The sequence below is a fragment of the Liolophura sinensis genome, chromosome 3 (genome assembly GCF_032854445.1).
Source record: "Liolophura sinensis isolate JHLJ2023 chromosome 3, CUHK_Ljap_v2, whole genome shotgun sequence".
Classification (NCBI taxonomy): domain Eukaryota; kingdom Metazoa; phylum Mollusca; class Polyplacophora; order Chitonida; family Chitonidae; genus Liolophura; species Liolophura sinensis.
Window position 1 is genome coordinate 26,575,201 of NC_088297.1, and position 11,920 is coordinate 26,587,120.

An 11,920-nucleotide genomic window follows, 5' to 3' on the forward strand; every position below is an offset into this window, starting at 1 on the left:
CCCAGAGTCTCCAAATCGTACAGTTGACCCAGACTGTCAAAGGCAGAACTGTGGATCAACCGTTGACCAAACCGTGAATCAAAGATTGTCCATACAGTATTGTGGATATAGAGTGTCCAAATCCGTACAGTGGATCCACTGGATACCCAAAGCGTATTGTAAATTCTTTAGTAAAGTCGATGAGGGTAACTCACATTTGTGTTTGAAGAATAATTCATACATCGTACAAACCGCTTAGAATATCCAAACATTCTCCATACACCCTCCATACACTTTCCGTACACTCCCTGTACATACTCCACTCCATAGTCTCCCTACACCCTCCGTACACTCTCCATACATTCTCCATGCACTATCCGCACACCTCCGTACACCCTCCATACACTCTCCATGCACCCTCCACACACCCTCGATACACTCTCCAGAAAACATAACAGAAAACAGAGGAATATATTTTTTCTACAGTTTTATTACGACACACGTGAAGAAAAACTGTTCGAGAAAGAGCCAAAACGTCGTCGTTGTTCACCGTTTTCCAGAAAAAATCGAGGGAACGCACTTCTTTTCAGCTCCGACCTAAACCACCGTCGGTTTGACTGCTCGGTATTTACAACAATTCCGGACGTAAGCGGCAAGGTCTGCCAGCAACCTGCGGAGTTTTAGTATGACCGCTAGGTATTAACAATGCGCACGGTCGGTTTTTAAATTAATTGTGGCCGGTCGCGGTCGGTCGCGGTTAGTCACCGTCGGTGTTTAGTATGACACCTTGGTATTTACAACACGCACAGTCGACTTCTAAAATACTTGCAGTGAGCCGAGGTAGCCTAATCTCCCTGCTTAAATCAATCGCTCCTCGACTGACACGGACCATTCTTCACGGAACCATGCCTTCCGCATTCTGATCCTGCGTGGAGTACCATCTCTACGGCCGTATGTTCCCCCCGCCCTCAGCGCTGTGTGGAGTACCATCTCTACGGCCGTATGTTCCTCCGCCCTCAGCGCTGTGTGGAGTACCATCTCTACGGCCGTATGTTCCCCGCCCTCAGCGCTGTGTGGAGTACCATCTCTACGGCCATATGTTCCACCACCCTCGGCGCCTGGCTCCAAAAAGTTTCCTAACAGCTGACTGTCTCCTACCTCCCAGTCCATTGGCTCCTCTCTCTGCTCAAAGATGCAGAATGTCCCGCCGTCCTGGGCGCCTGGCTCAGGCGAATTTTGTAAGAGGCATCGTACATTTCCCATTATATCATCACGGCAATTTCCATACTCGTCCTCCCAGTCCATTGGCTCCTCTCTGCGATAAGTGTTCTCCGGTAGCCATACTGGGTTTCCCTGTAGAGTACGGTCTGTAGGGTGGAATGTTTCCCAGGCCTGGGCGCCTGGCTCGGGGGAGCTTTCTAAGGGCCGTCGCACATTTCCCGTTGTGTCACCAGCAGGCCCGGTGATTGCGGATCTGAAACTCGATCGATGTTGCGGACCTGTTCCGTACGGTGTCGCCGAGATTTGGTGCCGCCGAACTTTGGCATGAGACGTCGCCGAACTTTGGTTTCGCGCAAATTTGTGGTGATGCATTGCTGAATGTTCGCGCCGCGGTAGTTTGCGTTGAGGACTCGCCCAAGGTTGGTTTCGCCGAACATTGCCGTAAGGCTTTGCCGAACTTTGGTATCGCCGGAATTTGTTGTAAGATTTTGGGTATCCTTGGCGTCGCGAAATTTTGCCCTGAGCGGTCGCGCTCTGCTCGATCACAGGCGTTGAGCCACCATGTTTGCTTTCACGAGATGACCTCGCAGTGTGTGACGTGTCAACCACCTTATGTGACGGACACTGTTGTAGATCCACGTCTTCAACGCACGGTAGTGATGTTTTCCCAACGAACGCCATTGTGAAATGGCAGACTGATTCTCCTGCGCCGGTATTTATAGTTTCCCGGGACTATCTATGAATGCATACATCTGAAAGCTCAGGCACCTCGACATTCCAAAGATTATATCATATTCTGGCCTATGAGGCTACAACAAAAATATTTACTTTCTAAAGTGGCACAGTTGCAAGAACTTATTAATTACACTTCGGAAAGTTTTTTGTCTTTTCACAGCCTTATACTTCCGCAATACAGTTGCGTAATGTTGTGCAATAGGGAAGAGCTATATATAACGGCCAATGAAAACCGTCAGGCGAAGAGAGCTTTATCCTTTTTTGATATATCCTTTCACGTGCCCTTAAACATTAATGAAATTATGAGTTATGTTACACCTAAGTTTGTGGATATTTGGCAGCGGCAGTGGGATGAATCTAATAAGGGGAGGTTTTTTCACGAGTATAATCGTTCTGTTTTGTTAAACTCGCCAGTATCATTACGTTCCCGACGAGATGAAACGCTAGTTTTTCGCCTTATTTCTGGACATGTGCCTACAAATACCTATTTATTTAGAATGAATCTGAACCCATCTGGGATGCCTAGTTAACGATGATATCGCTCATCTCTTATTTACGTGTACCCGGCACTCTAACGCTCGCCGTGTTCTTTACCGGGACTTACGCTCCATTGGCCTTCGGCATTTTACCTTAGAATCTGTTTTAAACCCTAAAACGAACCGAAATAAGACTTCCCAGGCCCTGGCCAATTTTCTTAGCAGATGTCGTCGTTTTTAATAATCCGTAGTATACAGAATACAACACTCATATGATTGTATAAATATAATTTGCCTGAAGTATTATTAATTATATGAAGGTACATTTTTTAGTGTTAACATCGTTGGACCGGCCTATCTGTCGCTTTTATAGTGGTTGTTGTCGTTTTTTACCCATACAGAACTGATACGAGCTGACGCTTCTACTGTTTTTGTCCAGGTATTATCTATGTATACTGTTCAGCTCTTCCTATACTATACTCTGTGTTCCGTATATGTTATAACATCTTGAGTGTTCTAACGCCCACCTTTCCCAAAAATCTCTTTAACCCATGTACCTGCCCCTCTTGTACTGTAAATGTGGATTGTATAACTACATTAAGTATTGGTCATCATAGTGAATAATGACCCGTTACAAACACTTATTTTTTTCTTTTAGTCATCAAGCCCAAAATTCGTCGGCTATAATGCTACAAATGTTACAAGCTACAATGTCCATAGCACTAGTACTGAAATTTCTTCTTCTTGTTTTAAATAATATACTCTTCCTTTATATATTACCCAGGTTAAAAGCACTTTCAATGACGCACATCGGCGCACATCGGCCCTTTGGGCCGGAAAAGCGCCAGTGCAAATCAAATCCCCCCCCCCTTCCCCGTCAGGAGAAAACATGTTCAGGCTACACTGGCGCATTTCAGTAAAATGGGTGCAACATTTGCCTCCCAACTGAAGGGTAAATTGGATAACTGGATAGCCTAGGATTACGAAAACAAGATGGCGGACAATGTGAACTAATGTAAAAACAGCTAGTAAAATACCAGGCCATACACGGGGGAATTATTTCGCTGGTTGATCTCTACGATCCCAACGATGGCTCTGCGGGAAAAACAAAAGTCTGGTACGAAGGGAGCAAAAATGTCTCCAAGGATTCTGCTGATTTTGAAGCTTATACTGGTATGTGTAAGTCAGATTCGGAATTCGAACAATCTAGAACAACAACAACAGCAACACTTGCCAACTCAGACGTAACAAACACAACAGGGAATTCACCAGTCGAGGTCACAAACACTCATCTGAAGGGGATAATCTTATCTATGAATGATTCTCTGAACAAAAAACTCTCCAATTTTGATGATGATGTAAAAAACTTTAAAGTCGAAGTTCGTGTGATCGCTGAACGAGTTTGTCAAGATGAGCTCAACCTTGTAGACATGGAAAAATCGTTGAGCTTCACATCCCAATAACTTGATTCAGAGGAAAAGACTTTACAAAATACTGAAATCAAACTCAATAACTAGACCACTGAGCTGGAGAAAAAATCCTACGGCTGGAAATTCATGATCGTTCATGACTATTACAAGAAGGTTCCTGTCTGAGGAGACGAAGCCGGGTTGCGAATGGGCGAGAGACTTACGTATTGTGAATGTCCATCGACTCACACGGTCTACCCCTGCTCAAAATTATTTGTTAAATTAGTCCATGTAAAAGATAAAGATAACATTCTAAGGCCCCGACTGTACTTCGAGGGAAAAAATTAGCATCAGAACTGACCTGCCACCAGAACTTATACGTGAGAGGGGTAGGATCGCTAACTTGGCGTACGGCTTGAGATCTTCTGAAGGCAAGCAAATCAGAATTAGAGTGGTAGATACAAATGTATTGTTGGAGACAAGACTAGATACTGAAGTGGGCTCCTGGAAAGTTTCCAGGAGTAGCAGGTGTTAAAATAAGTAATTGATGCATCTTTTCTCATAAAGGTGATCTTGTGTGTTTCATAACATCAGATATCTCACAAACTCTGTCAGCCTAATATATATACACTCATATGCTGCACGAGCAATATCATATGTATCTGCTATCCAAGCAATATGATAACCAAGTTTGTGCACTTCTGTGCAGTATCAAAATACACTTACTTGTTCTTTTTTGTATTTTTCTTCCGTAACTAAAGGTATTACCATGTTATTACACATGGAGTATAAACTGATAATAATTCATATATTGAAATGTATTTATTCAAAAAGAAACTAATAAAAAAAATTATCTTCAACTAACCTTACACCTTTCTCAAACACAGCAGTGGAATTTACAAAGGGAGATAACTTGCATATTGTTCCAGATTGTGCCCACTATCTTGCCAATTGAAAATTTTTTTTAACATCAAAAGCACAGTTATAAAATGTACTGCTGTCCTTAATGTGTCATTGTTATGATACCTGTTCAAACACATGGATATCCCATGCTCAACTCCTGCTAAACTTTGCAATGATATTCTGACGTTCTAACACTGAACTTCATTCAGCATACTGTGGTGTTGGCTATGTCTAGACTAAATTTTGAACAATGCAACTTGATAAGTGTATAGATGCTGAAGCTGTCAGTAATTTCTAATTTTGTCATGTTGTCTGTTCAAGTGGATGCATATTCCATGCTTAATTTCTGCTAAACCTGGCAATCGTATTCTGATGTTCTAAAACTGAGTGAGTGATTGAGTGCTTGGGGTTTAACGTCGTACTCAACAATTTTCAGTCATATGACGACAAAGGAATCCTCAGAACGCATGTAATGTACCTCCTTGTTACAGGACGGATTTCCACCGCTCTTTTATCAAGTGGTGCTTTACTGAGACGACATACCGAAGGCAAGTACATGTAAGTCGCCCCGCCCGAGCCGTTATACTGATACGGGTCAACCAGTCGTTGCACTATCCCCTTCATGTTGAACGCCAAACGAAGAAGTTACAACTTCGTCTTTTAAAGTCTTAGGTCTGGAGTTGAACTCTTGTATGTTTGAAATGTTTAGACCTAAATATGAACAATGAAACTTGATAAGTGTATAAATGCTGTAGATGGCATAAATTTCTAGCTTTGTCATGATACCTGTTTAAACACATGCATTCCCTTACTTAAGTCCTGTTAAACTTTGCAATGATTTTCTGATGTTTTAATGTTGAACTGCATTTGGTGTGCTGCTGTTTTGGTTATGTCTGGAATGCTGTAGATCACGATTTACCATGAACCTATTCAAATCGAGTCCTGTGTGTGGCTTGGTACACTGTTCATTTTATCTTGTGCTCATTGTTTGTGTACTTTGCTTTTATCTGTTCTATTTATGTGTAATGGTAGTGAAAGACACTATAGTTTGGTGTACTACTCAGTCATTACCTCTCGTCTAAATGGTGGATACCGCAGATGCCTATGAGGGCAGAATATTTTAGAAGCCCTTCCCTCTTTCACTTCAGAGGAAATGGAGCACTTAAATTTAGACTCTCACAGTCCTGAAACATCTTACCAACACCCTTTCCTTGATTTTGATATACTGTGTTTTAATCCTATTGATATAAATGTTACGGAAGGCATGCAGTATCTTATTGACGACGCCTTAGAGGAACACGAAATTTGGCTTGTTTTAAACGAACATCAATCAACTATTACCAAAAAAATTCCTTTAACATGCTAGCAACTTCTACCACAATGATCGATTCTAGTACATTATCTTTTCTTCCTTTCAATGCTCATTTCAATCTTCGGAAACGTCATTCTGGGGTTGTCCCGTACTATGAATCATTACAATATTCATTCACCAACTTTGGTATGTCAGAAAGCTGGCTCACCTTTGGAACTGAGGATCTGTATAAAATTCCAAATTACAATTCGTCTCGTCTCGTTCCAAACGGAAGGGTAGGGGTCTTTTCTTTCTGTCCATAGCAGTATAAATGAATGTTTCGTCAGCGATGACCTTTCTCAAGTTGATAAAAACAGAGAATATCAAAGTTTATTTTTGGAAATTGAAATACATAACGAAAAACATCTTATTGGGTTATTTTATAGACCTCCAGGGAAAGATTTTTACTTCTTTAACGATCAGCTTAATGATTTATTATAAATTTTATAAAATAAAATCAGAGTGAAGGTTTTACACAATATTTGGTGATTTCAACATATATCTTTTCAAATCTCATCAACACTTACTCTCCAAAAGAATTCCTAGAAATCCGTAAATCAGGCTACCTATTCCCATTGATCACCAAACCAATTTTTTCATTAATCACATGGACTCAGCCGTAAAATCTGGTATCTTACTAACCGACATAACAGATTATCTACCTATATTCTACAACAAAACATTATCGCATGCTGAAGATCAAAGATCAAAAAGAATTATTTCGACGAGAAATTTACTTCAGTAAATAACAACATAAAAGGGGCGTGGAAATCAGTAAATAATTTAATTGAAACAAAAAGTAATAAGAAACTACCAAACTCGTTCACCAGTGGTGGTGACAACTGATCCAGAAAAAAATGCAGATGGTTTTAACACATATTCTGACATCCCTAATAATTTACCATGGTTTTCATCCCTCTGTTATGAAATTGGCAGCTGATTCCTTGGCTCATCTATTGACCTTTATAGTTAACTTGTCGTTTCAACCACAAATATTTCCAGATGTCAACAGTCGCAAAAATCTGTCCCATTTTTAAAGCAGGACGCATGGATGGCTTTAGTAATTACAGACCCATTTCCACATTGCCATTTTTAGTAAGATATTTGAATCATTAGTAGCTGATAAACTACAAATATAATTAGAAACAAACGAAGTACTTTTCGAAAATGAGCATGGCTTCAGTGACAATCATTCTACGATGCATGCTCTGATTTCCAAAATTACCTAAAGAATCAAATAAATTTAGCACATCTCTTTTTCTTGACCTAGCCAAAGCATTCGACACAGTCTATCATATTATCCTCATAGAAAAACTAAAACAGTATGGTGTTACCAGTCTAACCATACCTTTATGAACCCAAAAACATTTACGCTCCTCCCTCTTCGGAATACTTTTACTAAAGGTAAACAGGACCATGCCCGCGTAAAACATGCATTCCCATCTGCCGCAGACTTATTTTCAACACAAAAATAATTTTCAAACCACCCGCAGTCTTCATCCTGCATAAATATTTGCGCAAATAAATAGACGACCATATGTGGAAAACCCTTGCGATACACAAAATATTGAAACAAACTTATTTCTAATCAAACGTCTTTTATTTCCCAGTATGGCTATGGAGCTCCGTACGAGAAGGGAAAGACGAAGATTACGAACAAATATCACCGCTTCAGGTGAAGGACAAAACTCAGTCAAACCATCGATTGTCATAAATGTTAAACAGAGATTTGTCTGAGTGCCGATATCATAAACATTACTGAAAATGTCATGTCAGCTCTAGTGAGATATCACAAAGACGAAAACTAAAATTTGATGTCAGAGCGTGGTTATCTCGTTTTACGATCACAAGATAATTATATTCAACACTGCGATTTTGTAAATAAATTTATCAGTTCCTACCTGGCTGCAAGCGATGTTGATAATGTGCTTCAAAGATTTAAGGTTTGCTAAGAGCTCTCTTATTTTAATGGGTATAGGAGAACGGAGTATCGGGTGTTGGAAAACGGGGTACCGGATGTACGAAAACGGAGAACTGGATATAGGAAAACGGAGTACCAGATACAGGAAAACGGTGTACCGGGTGTAGGAAAAACAGAATAACGGCTGTAGGAAAAACAGTATACCGCATGTAGGAAAACGGAATACCTGGTGTAGAAAAACGGAGAGCCGGGAGTAGGAAAAAGGAGAACCGGGTGTAGAAAAACGGAATACCGGGCCTAGGAAAACGAAGTACCGGATGTAGAAAAACGGAGAACCGGGTGTCGGAAAACGGAGAACCGGGTGTAGAAAAACAGAATACCGAGTGAAGGAAAAAGGAGAACCGGATGTAGAAAAAAGGTGAACCGGGTGTAGAAAAACAGAATATGGTTGTAGGAAAAAGGAGAACCGGGTGAAGGAAAAAAGAGAACCAGATGTAGGAAAAAGGAGAACCCTCGAGTAGGAAAAAGGAGAACCCGGTGTATAAAAACGTATGAATATCGGATACGGCTGCAAAGTGCTTGCCGTCGCAACGTTCCATACACGGAATATAGCAAAAAATAAACCGTGGCGTTACATCCCTCATGTCATTATGTGCATGTGTGCCCGCTGTTTTGCGTGAGGACCGTTAGACTCCGCAAACGGACACGCTTTTGAGCATCGTCGAACGTCCCCTCAAGGTGTGAGAGCGAGGGAATAAGCCAGATAGCCGTTTCATGTGGTGCCTCAGTTCGCGCGCAGCGTGTAAAGGTGGGATAAACATGACTATTTATGCCTATGGTACAATATTACACTCTTCGGCGACAGCCCAGAATTCAACTCCAGTCCAATTTCTTAAAATGTATTTTTCTAAATTTTCGACTTGAAACTGTCCTCGGCCCCATCCAACGAGTAGAATGAAACATACGGATTTCGCTGAACTGTGTTTAACTGCCAAGCGATGAAATCTGCATCTTGCGCACTGGAAACAGCTATACAGCTTATTAAGAAATTCCTTGTTGTAAAGCGGGCTTTAACCCGGTGGTCGTGTGTCCCAGCGATTAAAAAAAGCAAGCCCTTGTAACCATTAGACCATTGTGAGATTGGTGCAATGGTCCCAATGTGAATGGGAATTATCTCCCCCTGTTATAAATTGCCTCCTTTTGCATGGACTGAACAGGAACACGCATGGTCGTTTTAGTTGAATTTCTACTTTCAAGCTCCTACAAGCTAATGGTCCACTTACAAACGTTGGTTGGTGCCAATGTACAAAAACATGACCATAAAATAGACCAGATGGAAAAAATAAACACATAAACACTGTAAATAATGGGTCTTTAATAACACACTGTAAGGACCTTTGACGGCGCAGGGAGGTTTGGCCTTGGAGCCCTTCAAGGGAGCTTGGAAGTTTGGCCTCGGAGATTTTCAGGGCATAAGGAAGCGTGGCCTTGGAGCTCTACATATTACAAGAAAGTTGAGCCCTTTTTTGTTTTCTTTTTTTCGGAAATGAACCTTTAAGAAAGAAAATAGCATTTTCTTGATTATAAGACAAGCTTATATGTAGTTTCAATACACATATTCCACATAAACTGTATTACCCTCTTAGTGTAGGGCAACCTGCGGATGGTCTTGGGTTTCCCTCGGGCTCTGCCCGCCTTCCTTCCACCATAATGCTGACCGCCGTCGTATAAGTAAAATATTCTTGACTACGGCGTAAAACACCAATCAAATAAATAAATAAATCTTATTGTAGGTCTTGAGTGATTTTGATAGAGCAACGCGAAAAGAAAATTTACAAATATTTACTTTTTTGAGGAAAAAGGTGTTTCTTTACACCTTTAGAGTTATATAGTTAGAAAACAGAAGTTGCCAAAAAGAAAAAAAGAAATTTTCGACGCAATTTCATACGTAGCTGACCCACCCCAGTGGCTCAGTTGGTAGAGCGTCCGCTTTTGGGTCGGTAGATACAGGACTGACCCTGGATCGGGTCACACCTAAGACCTTAAAAGGGGGAGTTGTAGCTTCCTTGCTTGGTGTTCAGTATTAAGGGGACAGTGCAACGACTGGGTTGACCCTTATCAGTATAATAGGTGGGACGGAATACGCCTTCGGTAAGTTGCCTCAGTGAAGTACCACGAGATAAAAGAGCCATGGAAATCCGTCCTGCAAGAAGGAGGCACATTACATACACCCTAAGGACTACTTCGTCGTCATATGACTGAGAAATTGTTATTACGACGTTAAATTCTAAGCACTCACTCACTCAAACATTGTCTACTCACTCACTTTATACGGAGAGGTGAAATGGACATAGTCGTTTTCTTTTTTTAAACTGTGCCTTTTCTGTTTTTTTCCACTAGCTGCGTAAGAAAAAAGAAAAACTCCGACTGCAATAGTTTTTCTTTTTTTAAATACACAAAAAAAAAACTCCCAGAAAAGATCTCGGGCCCGAAATAATCAGCCAGTCGGATTACAACTTCGCAACGTTATGTCGGGGCCGGATATAATCATCCGATGATAGTACATACATTAGTGTTTCAGCAAAAGCACGAAGAAGAACTCCAATCCGATCAGTTTTTCTGAGAGTTTTTCTTGGGGGCTGTGGGTGGGGTTGCTTAAGGAAAAAGGAAAACTACGACTGCAGTAGTGGAAAAAAAATTAAAAATGCACAGTTAGAAAAAAAATAAAACTGCCATGTCCCTTTTACGGCTCCGTAGCTCTATAACAATTGCAATAAAGATTTCCTTTTTGAAGGGCATTAAAGATATTTTTATAACTGTGAGAGGATCTATAACTGTCACTCTATTCAAACTTCTCCTTAACGACCCGTAGGAAGACCATGTAGAGGAATAGTTATCCGAAATGGACACTGGTTGAGCATCGCAGGATCAATACCAATCTATGCCGAAAGCTCGACATAGGTGACAGTTAAAATAAACAGAATAACAGGATCACGTTTTGCACAGAGAAATGTCTTTTCTCCGTATTAGTAACAACTGATACAAAACATCATTTTTGTTTTGGGTTCCGTAGAGTGGGTCATTATACGTTCTATCTTGATTCCCTTCCCCATGGTGAAAGCTGTGAGGTACAGAAGCCACTATGTAAGTATAATGTGCTGGTTTTAAATAACCTAAATCCGACAGTTTCAATCTAAAAATAGACAGCATTTCTGTAGACCAGCAGGTGAACTTTCTGTCTGTCATTATGATATCGTGTGCAGTAGCCTAAATGTTCCATCTCTGTGCGTGAACTCTTACATCGGTTACTCCATACACAGACTCAGCCTCATTGTCACGTATTTGATTAGTGAAATATGAGAAGTCGGACAGGTAAATATACTCTGTCATATTCTGTGAGTACAATACTGTGTGCTTGGTTCCAGGTGTTCTCACTATCCTCGCGCAGAGCCACTGTCAGCTGCTCTCCCAAGTACGCTGCTCGCTTCTCTACCTTGATGCACACAGCCTTTCATCTTGTGGTATTACGTCACCGTTTGAATTTCGGACAAAATTTTACCCAGCTGCGGTGAAGGCTTGTAGTCAGCCGTGCTACAACACAGAAGGCAAACTTGTAAGTGTACAATTTCAAGAAAATAGGACAAACATTATTTTCATCCTGCACTGTTTCATACAAACTCAAGTTTAATGCTGGACACAATACACGTCAATTCAGATATTATGTGTTTTAATACTTTCAGGTCTTCCCATTGCCCCTTAACCCATGCTTCAGCAGAGGTGAATCTATAACACCTCCAGGCCACGGTGATCCTCTAGGCTAGTGCGGACAAAGAAGGCTTACATCGACTGCTACACGAGCATTCGTTCGTGTACTAAGCCCTCTCCCACATTTGTGTGTGTGTTGTATGATCATCTCAGTCCTGGA